The following is a 13,214-nucleotide window of genomic DNA, read 5'->3' on the forward strand; positions in this document are numbered from 1 at the left end:
TATAGTCTGATTTGTACAGATAAGGACACACAGGACAGTTAGAGCGGTGACATACGACTCGTGTGGTGCTTTTATGTCTGGTCTGTGACATTTGATATTTTTCTTTTCGCCCTTTTATTTTATTTCTTATTTTCGGTGGTTCCATTTGGTGACACTTTGTACTTACCATGTTATTAATTTCTGGGTGTCGTTTAGAACTTGTATTGTTCCGTTTATTATGACATGGGTTATGTGGTTTTATCAATTCTTTTCATTTGAGTGACGCTTTATACAAATTTGAAATTAATTTCCTTTTGTCATTCGTAATAGGTTTTGATTTTGTTCAAATTCGTCCAATCCGATGGGACCTGTCCCAGAGAACATCGGTATAATATATAATTGAATCCTTTTGCTTACTATGTATAACCCTGAGGACGAACCTCGGACAGGGTTCGAAACGTCGGTAATAAATTCGGTTACTCTGAGTCCAGTGTTTCGAAATTTTCCGATAACATGGCTCCTGGACTCCAGCTCTTTACGAACACACACACACACACACACACATATTATATATATATATATATATATATATATATATATATATATATATATATACACTTGTCACAACTTTGGCGTTGTGACACACTATTTAGTATTTTCCTTTTTTTCGGCCCTTTAGCTATTACCTTTCCTTCACTCTGTGAAAGCGTTGGAAGTCTTAAAGCATCCAGTGATTATTTTTTTGTGGTTTTGGTCCCTTTTCAAGCGAGTTAAAGTTTTACGAGTCCCTCCACAACTTTTATTGTGCGAGTTTAGTACTAACTGGTTGACAGTGCCTTATTGAGTCTAAGTATCCTCGATTTTAGTCAGGAATCACTCCATCTCATCGTACACAGTTTGTCTTCATGAGCCTCTTGTCGTGTTTGTGGTTCGGTATGGACAAGCCAGGGAAAATGAGACCCACAATAACACTAAAACTAATGTTTAATGGTTAATATGGTCGGAGGGAACGGACGTAGTCTCGTTGGGAGAAGGTCCGGAGTGAAGGCCTCATCAAGCGTCGTGGCTGTGGGGGAAGAGCCACAGGAGGGAATGAGACGACTTGCTGGAGCAAACTGGTCCCGAGGCAGCTTGCTGGAGAGGACTGTCCCGAGGCCTCTTGCTGGAGAGAACTGCTGCTTGGAGTTGAGCCCAGGAAAGAAGTCGGTAGAGAACTCAGTAGAGAAGTCGGTAGAGAACTCAGTTTTTTTTTTTTTTTTTTTTTTTTTTTTTTTTTTTTTTTTCTGTAGATAATGCTTATCTACACACGGGCCTTTCTCCATTCGGAGGCCCGTAAGTGTTCAGCTACTCCGGCGTTTTTGTAGTTATCTGGGCGGAGGGTATCCGACCAGGATGTGGGCAAGCCGTTCTATGTTTTCGGTGATGTTGTAAACTATGTCGGCTCCAGTCTTCCAAGCTTCGGGGGCCATGGGGTTGAACTGTCTACCTCTTCTCAGGGCGATGGTGTGAGCGCACTCTAGTAGGTAGTGAAGGAGAGGTTCTGAGGTGTTCATCCCGCAGTGGTCGCATTCCCTTACCTGTCGTTCAATGATTTCCCAGCAGCATTTATACCCCAGCCTGAGCCTGTGGATGATCACGGAGAGTCCTCTGTCGGCGATCTTGGTGGCGGGATGAGGGCACAGTTTGGTGGCCCTCTCGTACCACTTTGCACTTGCTGATGCTGAGTTTATCGATTTTCTGTGGTTGGTTACCTTTGTTCGTTGTCTCTTGCCCAGCTTTTGATTAATGTGGTTGATGGTTGGACTTGGATTTCTATGTGAGGATGGTAGCGTGTTGTCTTGGCCAGCTCATCTGCTCTATCGTTTCCGTGTACCCCTATGTGGCTGGGTATCCAGTTGATGATGACTGGACGATTTTGTCTGTTGTGTAGCTGCATGAGGTAGAGTATTGTTGTGATAATGTTTATGTTGGTGGGTATGTCCTTCTTCTGGAGTACTTGTGTCACCGCAAGAGAGTCTGTTTGTATGACCACCGGCCCTTGTAGTTGGCTTGAGTACTCCAGGGCTTTTTGCATTGCCACCAGCTCAATCTGTAGGGTCGAGCAGTGGTCTGATGTGCGCCAGGCGGCGGTGTATGTTGCGGAGTATACTCCTGCACCTGTTATGCCGTTCTCCGGGTCGACAGTGCCGTCAGTGTAACAGACAAAACCATCCTGGGCCTCCGTTGCCTGGATCGCTGTTCGTGCAGCGTCTCTCAGTTCCCCTGGTGAGCAGTGATTCTTTGCGTGTGGTAGTTGTGTGTGGTTGAAAGTAGTTGTTGGGGATGTCCACGGGGCTGGAGGTCGGTACTTCAGGCATGCCCTGTCTGGCTTCAGAGCCTTTAGGTGCCCTTCCATGCCTGTCGCGCGGATTTGGTCTCCTAGGTGTCCGACGTATGTATCTGGTCGTGGTAGGTCCGGGTGCGCGTCCAGGTGAGCCTTGAGTTTAGTCTTGAGATGTGAGTCCCTGTCGCTCAGCAGGGCCTTGGCTGCCGCGGTGCAGTTCCGGGTCTGAATCCTGGCCATCAGTGGTGGTATGCCAGATTCCATCTGCAGGTTGTTTTTTCTGGTCCACATGGAGAACTCAGTCTGGATTCTGGATTCCAAGAAAAGACCACCTCGCTTGCGCGGGATCGGGTTTTGTGGGAGGGGAAGAATGTCTGTTAGAAAATGAAAAGATAGTAGTGTATAAAAGAGGGCTATTGCCACCGGGCGAATTGCGAGCGATTAGGGGCTAGATTGTTGTCATGGCTTAGGAGGACTGGACCAGGAGCTTGGAGGGAAGCGCCTGACGCCGGAGGTTAGGAGGTTAGGATTACCAACGGGGTTAGGATCACCAACGAAAGTTTAGAAAATGGTAGGAGGCGTAGTAGTAGAGAAAGGTGGAAAAACGGAAAAATCTTTAGTGGGAGGTAAACTGAAATGAGAAGATGTAGTAGAAGAGAAAGTTAGAAAGGAAGCGAATTTTAGTCGAAGAAAAAGTAAGTGTATATGTTTGTGCGTGATTTGTGGCTCTGTTCGTGAGAGGTGTATGTGTGTATCTTACGAGAAGTGAGTTGATTTCACTTCCCGCGTGTAGAGGGCGAACCTGATAAGCCACAGGTGGGGCGAGCGTTGTCTGTTTATCCCCAGACTGGGTTTGAAGTCCTTTTAGAGCTGATCAAGGGGCGGAGCGAGGGGGGGCAGACGGGCGGTGTACACCCGCCTGCCGACGTCAACGAAGAGATCAGTGACCAGAACGGGAGCGGCAAGGAGATAACTCCCCGCCGCCACCGCTGGCGAGGGCGAACCTGATAAGCCACAGGTGGGGCGAGCGTTGTCTGTTTATCCCCAGACTGGGTTTGAAGTCCTTTTAGAGCTGATCAAGGGGCGATGCGAGGGGGGGCAGACGGGCGGTGTACACCCGCCTGCCGACGTCAACGAAGAGATCAGTGACCAGAACGGGAGCGACAAGGAGATAACTCCTCGCCGCCACCGCTGGCGAGCGCGAACCTGATGAGCCACAGGTGGGGCGAGCGTTGTCTGTTTATCCCCAGACTGGGTTTGGAATTCGGAAGAGTAGATTCAGTGGCGATGCGAGGGAGGGGCAGACGGGCGGGTGTTGTATGGTCTCTTTCCTTCCAATCACAACTCTGAAAACAGAGAATTACGCGATTGGGAATTGTGTGTAAATGTCAGAAGTGTAAACTCGCTCACCAGCGTCAGCGAGAGGCCAGCGTTTGGTTGCGGGCCGGTCGGACAGAAAGGTGTCCCAAGTCTCTCCGTCAACCAGCCTGCGGTCAGATTGGGCGTACTGAGCGAAACGATTGGGCCTCTGCTTTGCTAGCGAGAAAGTGTGCATGTGCCTCTTTTCTTCCAAGCACTACTCTGAAAACAGAGATTTACGTGACTTGGGAAATGTGTGTGTGTAGAGGTCGGCCATGCCAGACCGGCGGTAGCTAGGAGATGTATCTCCCAGCCACCACCGGCCGGCGATGATACTTGGATCTTGTTGAGAGAGCTGGTTGAAGAGACGTCCGACCTCTAGGAGCGCTGAGTTGATTCTCAGTAGAGAAGTCAGTAGAGAAGTCGCCCTTTTAAAGGAGACTGGCGGGAACGTGGGGAGCTTTCCAAGTTCCTGATTGGCTGACCAGCGGCGCGTCACCACACTCTCATGCTGAGAGTTTCCATAGGTTCCTATTATTTAGAAATGTCTCAAATTATTAATTGATTTCAGTTATTTACTATGTCATTATTATTGTTCCTTTACATTTGTGTTATACTTAACACCTTTTTGCCTATGTATCATCATTTGTTCTTGTCCTTATTGTTTTGTTGGAGAGCCCGCTACTTTTCATACCCCCTGCGCACTTGCCACTTCTTGTTTAGACTAGTTTAAATTAGGTTAGTTACGGCCACATGTCCCTTTCCTTCTAACTAGTAATTGTTTCACATGTCTACTAGAATTGCCTCAACTTCTGGTCCGACATCACACCACATTCTTTAGGTAAATTAACGATTAGGAAAACGCTCGCCAAAAACAGCGCATCATTCCCTGCCCATACTGCCTCGGGCGTCGCGTCGGGCAGTACTTACTCTACCTGCAAAGGAGGCACATCCCTGGAGGATGTTCCCGTTGAGACTATGTGAACACGGTAAACTAAATCAAAGACCCAGCTGTCGGCTAATACGATTTTTTTTTTTTTTTTTTTTTTTTTTTTTTTTTTTTTTTTTTTTTTTTTTTTTTTTTTTTTTTTTTTTTTTTTTTTTTTAATGAGGCGGTGTGGTGAAGATCGTGTCTGGAATGCTTGAGACATCGACGCAGTGTTAATATAGTGAACGGCAAAGTATGAGTGAGAGGACCCAGTCCCCGGGTATTGTGAATCACATGTTAGTGAATCAAAGTGGTGAAGTTTGTGTCTAAAACACATAGAACCTAAAAGCAATATGAATTTAATGAATGACATTATGAAATTGCAAGGATCCGGCCGTCGACCATTGCCAACTACGCGTTGATAACTCAACGTGGTCGGAACCACATGCAATCCTGGGCAGAGGATTACCAATCGTCGTGCATCTGTATCATCCCATTCGTCTGAGAGTGTTTCCCTATCAAAGGACGCTACAAACTTAGTACAGCACTGCTGGGATGAACGGAAATGTGTTACAATAAGTATTGATATAATTTTAGCTTTAGGTATTAGAGTGCGCAGGGTCAGTTAGGAAAGCCATCTCCAACCATGTGTATGTACATCATCTTGGATTCATAAATTATTACAAATTTACCAAGAAAAATAGTGCTTGTGGGAAAATTTACAAATTGATTATGTTGTTTCTATGTGTGAATTGTGAAAACTTCTTGAATTACAATAAATGTCAAGTGATAGATTAGGCCTGTGATTTACACCTTGAGTTTGTCACCCCCTCCCCCTTTTTTCTGAGAAACACATTCCTCTGGTTCTTCGAAACTACGTGCATGTAGTGGAAGGGACAAGCGCGGTCCCGACTTGCTCCCGATGTTCCTGGATTTTGGCTCCCAACTACAGCTATTCCCCTTCCCCCAAACTCCCAATGTGTGAGAAATTCTTATGCTAGTCAATCTTTTTCCTTCTTCCACTATCCAGGGATTTCGAGACATTACTTTCTACTATTTATTGTCCAGTCATAGCAATTATATTTATATTTAGTTTTATTGTCTAGTCAACTTTTGTGTTCTTTGTAAAACTACCACATGTATTACGGTATTATTTCCAACTTGCATTTTTGTATAATTATGTTATCTTATTTTCTTAAGGGACCTCAATGGAAGAACATGAGCTATGAAGGCAGACTATAGAAACTGAAGATACCTACATTAACATATAGAAAGCAAAGGGAGATATGATAGAGACGTACAAGGTCTTGTGTGCAGTCTATGACCCAGAAGTATGTCAGGATATATCCGAGTTAAGGTAGGATCATACCACGAGAGGACAACACAGAAACTATTTAAGAAAAGAACTAAATTCGGAAGTGCAAAAATTCCTTTTGTAAGCGAGTGATAAATAACTAAAATGCACTACTTCGGTATGTAGTCCAAAGTCAGTCATGTCATTTGAGATTAACCTGGACAAAGCCTGTAAAAAACAAGACTTTAAATATAATTACAAATCCAAAATCGAATACAGTAAAATCATAGCGACCGCCACCGTAAATTCAGCTAATAGTACAGAGCTGGATACACACGTCTAGGCCTCTTCCAGAAGTCAACTGTGAGTAACTGAGAAATAAGACACGGACATAGACAATCTTCCAGAAGAGGTTATACAGCCATGCCTCTGGCTCTACTCCTTCGTCACCGTCATCACTTTTCTTCTTTTTTCGTGATTTCCGGGGCTGGTACCCGCCCGGACCTCAACCTTGTTGGTGATCCGAAACATGAACGCAGGACATGGTGTCCACGATATGCCAATGCACGGTTGCCAGATTGGGCTACAAGTCGCAAATTGGGCTACTTTTGAAAGCTCGGCGCGACTTAGATTTAAGTTTTGCGACTTGCGACATTTTGGGCTACTTTTGAAGTAAGTTGGGCCACTAATGAGAAGACTGGTAGTTATTATTTCTGCATTCATGAAGACTAATAGAGTAGTGATTATTTCTGCATTCAGGAAGTAATTTTGGCATAATTTGGCATATTCTTGGCGACAGTTGGCATTTTTTCTTGGTAAAACCAACCAGGCAACCCTAGTCCGATTTGAGACTGTAGTAGTGTTTGGTTCGGAACAACGGCAGGACAAATGAAAATCAACACAAACTATCTAATCTCTTTCTTTTGGTAAATAGCCACAAGGTGCGACACTAGAAGTGTCACATGAGAAATATAGGTGAAGCTCGGACAAAGGCCACTGCTTAGTGGAGCTTATGGTTGTAGCTGGACGTGGAGCCTAACGTCAGCGAGGCGGTAGCAGATGATGACGGCGAGGCTCGATGGGACGGCTAGAAGGCTGAACAAAGAGATGTTGTGTGTGCTGGTAGTCACAGTTCTGGTCATCTCAACGAAACGCCGACCTTTTAAAGGAGGCTGGCGGGAACGTGAGGAGCTTTGCAAGTTCCTGATTGGCTGACCGCTGGCTGGTCGGGACGTCCTTGCGACTTACGCTTGCCAACTATATGAGTGACGGGTCGTGGGATGCGTCACGTCACTACATCACTCCCCCGGCTCTTCGAAAGCGGGCGTCGAGGAGGATAGGGAGCGACGCGCGCGACGTACTTGAACCGGTCTGGCCTTCGGATCAATCGCCCCGAACGAGTGGTCATGCCGTCAGGGGGCATGTCTGGTGAGGAGGGCCTTGATGGAGGGGGCCTCGAGTGCAGGGTGGTGTTGTCGAGGTCGGAGGCCTGGTGATGGGAGGTCGGTTGAGTATGGAGCTGTGGAGACATAAGGTTGGGAGAGAATTGTTGCATTGCATGGTAGAGCTGGGGCATGGGGTGGGGAGGATCTTGAGGGGTGCCGGGAACAGTTGTAGAAGGGTGTGGTTGTGGGATAGGAGAAGGATAAGGGTTCGCCGTCGCGCATGCGTGATCTGTGTGAGTTTGGGGGGGGCTGCTACAGGTGCTGTGGTGGTGGGGAGAGTTTTTCGGGGGGTGGGGAATGACTTGGTTCGGTGGTGAGGATGGGGTTAGGACCATGTTGTAAGATGTATTGTAGTGGCCCTGGAGGTTTGGTAGGGGGAGTGGTGGGGAGGTGGGCCGGCTTGAGCCTGTCAATGGAGACACGATCCGGTTTGGCATCTCGGTTGATCACGAAGTGTTTTGTTGATCTGGTGAGGACTCGGAAGGGGCCATCGTATGGGCGTTGAAGAGGAGTTCGTTTAGAGTCTCGCCTGAGGAAGACATAGTCACTTGTAGACAGGGCTGGGGGAAGGTGCTCCGGTTGAGGTTGTGGTGGGCGAGGGGGGGTTGGACGGGTGTTGGCGAATGTCTCCTTGATAAGTTGGAGGAGGGCGTGACGGTCAGGATCGCCGACGGCAGGCGTGGCAATTTCCCCAGGGAGGCAAAGGCTCTCAGCGTAAAGTAGCTGAGATGGGGAAATGTCGTTGTCGACCTTTGGTGTGACGCGGATCGTGAGAAGCACCAGGGGAAGGGCGTCGACCCAGTCGCATGAGGGTTGTGCCTTCAGCGACTCCTTCAGTTGGCGGTGGAACCGTTCCACGAGTCCATTGGCTTGGGGGTGGTAAGCGGTATTCCGGTTGCGTTTGGTGCCAAGGAACTTGAGGAGGCTGGACCATAGGTCAGATTCGAATTGAGGGCCCCGATCGGTAGCAATGATGTGAGGTGCGCCGAATCTGGATACCCAACCGGAGAGGAAAGCACGGGCGGTCGTCTCGGCGGATATATCCGGAAGGGGGATCGCTTCTGGCCACCTGGTGTACCTGTTGATACACGTAAGGAGGTAACGCATGCCACGAGAAGGCGGAAGGGGGCCCACAATGTCCACATGGACTGACGGGAAACGTGCCGTGGGTGTAGGAAAACGCTGGAGTGGTGCGTGGACGTGGCGCGTAACCTTGGCCGTCTGGCAGGGGAGGCAGGTCCGGGTCCATTGTCTGACATCCTTGTCAGACGGCAGACATCCCGGCCAGACGACTCGATCCGTGATGAGGCGTTGTGTCGTGCGGATGCCTGGATGACTGTGGTCATGGGAGGAGGTGAAGATGTCCTTACGGTGGCAGGCGGGGATGTACGGGCGGGGTTTGCCTGTGGAGACGTCACACCACAATGGTACGGTGTTGTTAGGAAGCTGTCTTAGCTGTAAGGCTGAGGTGTCGTGCATACGTAGGAGGCGGAGTTCACTGTCGTTATTTTGAGATGCGGCGATGCGTGAGTAGTCTATGTTGTGGTCAGGGAGGATGCTGGATGTGATTCTAGACAAGGCGTCGGCCACCTGGTTATCCTCTCCTTTGATATACTCAATTCGAGTATCAAATTGGGAGAGGAATGACATCTGCCGAGAGACTCTTGGGGAGTGATGGTCGGAGACCCTGTCTAGGGCATGGGCGAGTGGCTTGTGGTCTATAAGGATGACGAAAGGCCGGCCTTCAAGGAAGTAAAGGAAGTGCTTGACGGCCGAGACTATGGCTAGCAGTTCCCTGTCAATGGCGCTGTAGCGAATTTGAGGAGGGTCCAGACGTTTGGAGAAAAAGGCGATAGGCTGGAGCTGGCCGTTGATCTTCTGTTGGAGGACGGCGCCAATTGCTGAGGAGGAGGCATCGGTGGTAAGGAATGTGGGGGCGTGAGCTACCGGGTAGGATAAGCGGGCGGCCTCAGCGATTGCCCGAATGCTTGGGTCGCTTCGGAAGACCACTTCACAGGTTTGACCGACCGCTTGGAATGGTTCTTGGTGAGGTCGTTCAAGGGAGCGAGTTTTGCAGCTGCGTCGGGGACGAACCTATGATAATAATTGACGATTCCAAGGAATCGTCGGAGCATTTTGATGGATGTTGGCTGTGGGAAGTCTTTTATGGTGTCGATTTTTTTGAGGGAGAGGATACAGGCCTGCCGTTGAGATACGGTGTCCGAGGAAGTCGAGAGATGAAACTCCGAGGAGACACTTGGACGGGTGTACCCGGAGACCATAATCTTGGAGGCGGCGAAAGAGGAGGCGGAGGTGTTGGCGGTACTGGTCGTGAGTATCGGAGGCTACGAGGATGTCGTCGATGTAAACGGTGATGAAATCGAAGTCTCTCAGGGCATGGTCTATGAACCTTTGGAACGTCTGGGCGGCATTCCGGAGGCCAAAAGCCATCATCTTCCATTCGAAGAGGCCGAACGGAGTGGCTATGGCTGTCTTCTGGACGTCTTCCGGCGCTACAGGGATTTGATGAAACGCCCTGACCAGGTCGATCTTAGAGAAGACCTGTTTCCCGTGAAGCTTGAAGTGGAAGTCCTGAGCGTGAGGGATGGGGTAGCGGTCGGGCTTCGTGATGCGGTTAAGTTGACGGTAGTCTCCGCAAGCCCGCCATTGGTTGGGCGGTGGGGGTGGCTTGGGAACCATGTGGAGTGGTGATGCCCAAGCACTCTCTAATGGTTGGATGATGCCCTGGTCTAGGAGTTCTTGGAACTCCTGTTTGGCAGCGGCCGACTTTTCTGGGGAAAGTCGTCGAGGCTTGCTGTATACTGGTGGTCCAGATGTCTGGATGTGGTGCATGATGTTGTGAGGGGTGGTGGTGGTGTTGGTCTTGTCTGGCGATGTTAGCTGGGGAAACTCCTGCAGGATGCGTGCATAATCGCCATCGGGCTGAAGTGACGATATCTGGTGGGAAGTTGCGTTAGTGGTGGTTCCTGGTATGCTTGTTGTGCCATGGCGCTAACTACCATATTGTAGTGCTGGAGGAAGTCGTAGCCAAGGATGGGTTGCTGTACCGCTGCTATGACGAACGTCCAAGGGAACTTGACATCGTGGAGTTCCAGGACGCTGTGGTGGCTGCCGTACGTTGCGATGGGCGTACCGTTGGCTGCAAGCAGGTCGTAGGATGGCCAACGGGTACCGTGGTTGGGTTCTTCCGTCGGGGGTATGATGCTGACGGCTGAACCTGTGTCTACCAGGAAGGATAGGCCAGAATGGCGATCATGCACTGAGAGGAGGGTGTGGGTATGGTTAGCGGGGGTAGGGGTGGTTACCGACCCCCGCGTTTGGCGTTTCCCTGCGACCAGCTGCATGGTTGCGTGCATCTGAGCGCCTCGGCTCCGAAGCAGGTGTGGTACCAGCAGGTAGTATCCTGTCGTGGAGCGGGGCTACGTGGTGGTTGATGGCTTCCCTTCTCGGCTAAAAACTGGTTGAGCAAAGTCTTCATGTCGGCCACTTCCTGTCGTAGCTGCTGCACACTTTGGTCACTGGCACTATATGACACGGGAATGTTTTCACTAACAGCACTAATGTCACTAACACCTGGGTCGTCACTACACTGAACACTTTGCACTAGTTTGTCATTGGGGTGGAAGCTGCTGGCTGACCGGACTTGTACAGAGATATGACGTTGGAACAATCTATCTGCTATTTCGCAGTATTGTTCGTCGTCCTTATCGCCGGCTAGAGCTTCCAGATGTAAGTGGAGGGCGTCCGGCATCTTGGAGAGGTGAATGGAGTGGAGGAGTTCCTTGGGCAATGACACCTTTGCCCGGGTGTTGAGGGCGGCCATACGGTTGTATAATTGTGACGGGGTGGTGTCGCCGAGTTCACTATGCTGGATATCTCGGTAGAGCTGGTCGTCGGGCTTGGTGTAAAGCTTCCGCAGGGCAGTCTTGAGGGCGGAACACTTGCCTTCTTGCGGAGGAGAGGAGACGACGTTACGGACAAGGGCGATGATGTCCGTTGGTAGCGCGGCGATGTACGCGCCGAAGGCTTGGAGGTCCGGCACGTTACCTTGAGTGGCTAAGTAGGCCTCTGTGTGAATTAGCCAGCTCTCCAAGTCACGGGAGAAACTAGGAACTTTCACTTGTGTGCTTTCCATAATCCTGGTTGTCCTTCACCGGGGTCACCACTTTGTAGTAGTATTTGGTTCGGAACAACGGCACAAACTATCTAATCTCTTTCTTTTGGTAAATAGCCACAAGGTGCGACACTAGAAGTGTCACATGAGAAATATAGGTGAAGCTCGGACAAAGGCCACTGCTTAGTGGAGCTTATGGTTGTAGCTGGACGTGGAGCCTAACGTCAGCGAGGCAGTAGCAGATGATGACGGCGAGGCTCGATGGGACGGCTAGAAAGCTGAACGAAGAGATGTTGTTGTGTGTGCTGGTAGTCACAGTTCTGGTCATCTCGGCGAAACGCCGACCTTTTAAAGGAGACTGGCGGGAACGTGAGGAGCTTTGCAAGTTCCTGATTGGCTGACCGCTGGCTGGTCGGGACGTCCTTGCGACTTACGCTTGCCAACTATATGTGTGACGGGTCGTGGGATGCGTCACGTCACTACAAGACTGCTACGTATGATGAAAATTAACAGGAACGTATTCAACGTGCTAGATCGTCCCGCTCGCTTATCGGCCCGCAGACGCACAATACGAAATGTACGTATTTGAATATGAAAATTAACAGGAACGTATTCAACGTGCTAGATCGTCCCGCTCGCATCTCGGCCCGCAGAGGCTCAGTACAAAATGTACGTATTCGATTAGTCAGCCTATGTGACGGTCGATTGAGGATCATAGTGTGAGCTCCACAGATCTAGAAATGAAGAGGTGGTCAAACTACTCGAAAACGTTTCAGTCTGCCTGGTTAAAGGATCCCCTGTTTGAAAAATGGTTAGCGGAAGTGAAAGAGGATGGAAATAAGGCACGTTGTAAAGTTTGTAGAACGGACATGAGAGCTCACAGAACGGATTTAAAAAAACACAGTGAGTCGTTAAAACACAAACAAAATGTATCGAAAGTAAGTGACAAGCAGATGAGCATCAAGTCTGTTCTATCAAAGAAGGAAGATAAACTTAGTAAATTTGAAATTCGTCTCACTGTATATGTAGCATGTTATTCTTCTATTCAGTCAATTGATCATCTGAGTGAACTCTTGAAAGTAGAAATGCCATCAACATCAAGTGCGAGCTCCTGACAGGAGCATGTGCCAGAGTGAACGGTTTATGTGTAGATGTGATGGGGTGTTTAAGATGATCCTTCTTTTTTAGAGGAGGGCTCCTACTGGGGAGGAGCACGTTAGCTGGGCTGCCAGGACGATATGGGTGTGGCCCGAATCCGTGGTGGTGTTGGCCCGGAGGCGGTCCAGGGCTGTAGAAGGGTCGCCGAGAAGGTCTCGTAGAGGGAGGAAGTGGTCCTTCAGCGTGGGGCAGAAGAAGAGGCAGTGCTGGAAGGACACCGGTTCGGTGCCGCAGGTGCAGGTAGGTTGTAGGAATTTGGTCCACCAGTGGTTGACCCGGATCCTGGAAATAGCAGAAGATATGTGAGGAGGTAGTGAGCAAGAGGCCGAGGCCTTGGTCATAGGGCGAGTAGTGGGCCATCCCCGGGAGGCTGCGGTGGCGGCGTAGTCCGACTCCCAGATGTCCCAGGAAGCTTGTTCTATCCTGCGGAAAGCGTCGCAGGCCGTGAGCTGAAACACGACCCGGTTTTCCTCTGGCAGTAGAGACCTAGAGAAAGGGCTTGCTTTTCTGTGTCTGATAAGATTTTGAGTGATTGGAACAGGGTAGGCAGAGAAGACCTTATGGTGAACCTGTCGGACACAATCTTATCAGAC

The sequence above is a fragment of the Oratosquilla oratoria genome, chromosome 20 (assembly GCF_046742065.1).
Source record: "Oratosquilla oratoria isolate Oo_2021 chromosome 20, ASM4674206v1, whole genome shotgun sequence".
In the NCBI taxonomy this organism is placed as follows: Eukaryota; Metazoa; Arthropoda; class Malacostraca; order Stomatopoda; family Squillidae; genus Oratosquilla; species Oratosquilla oratoria.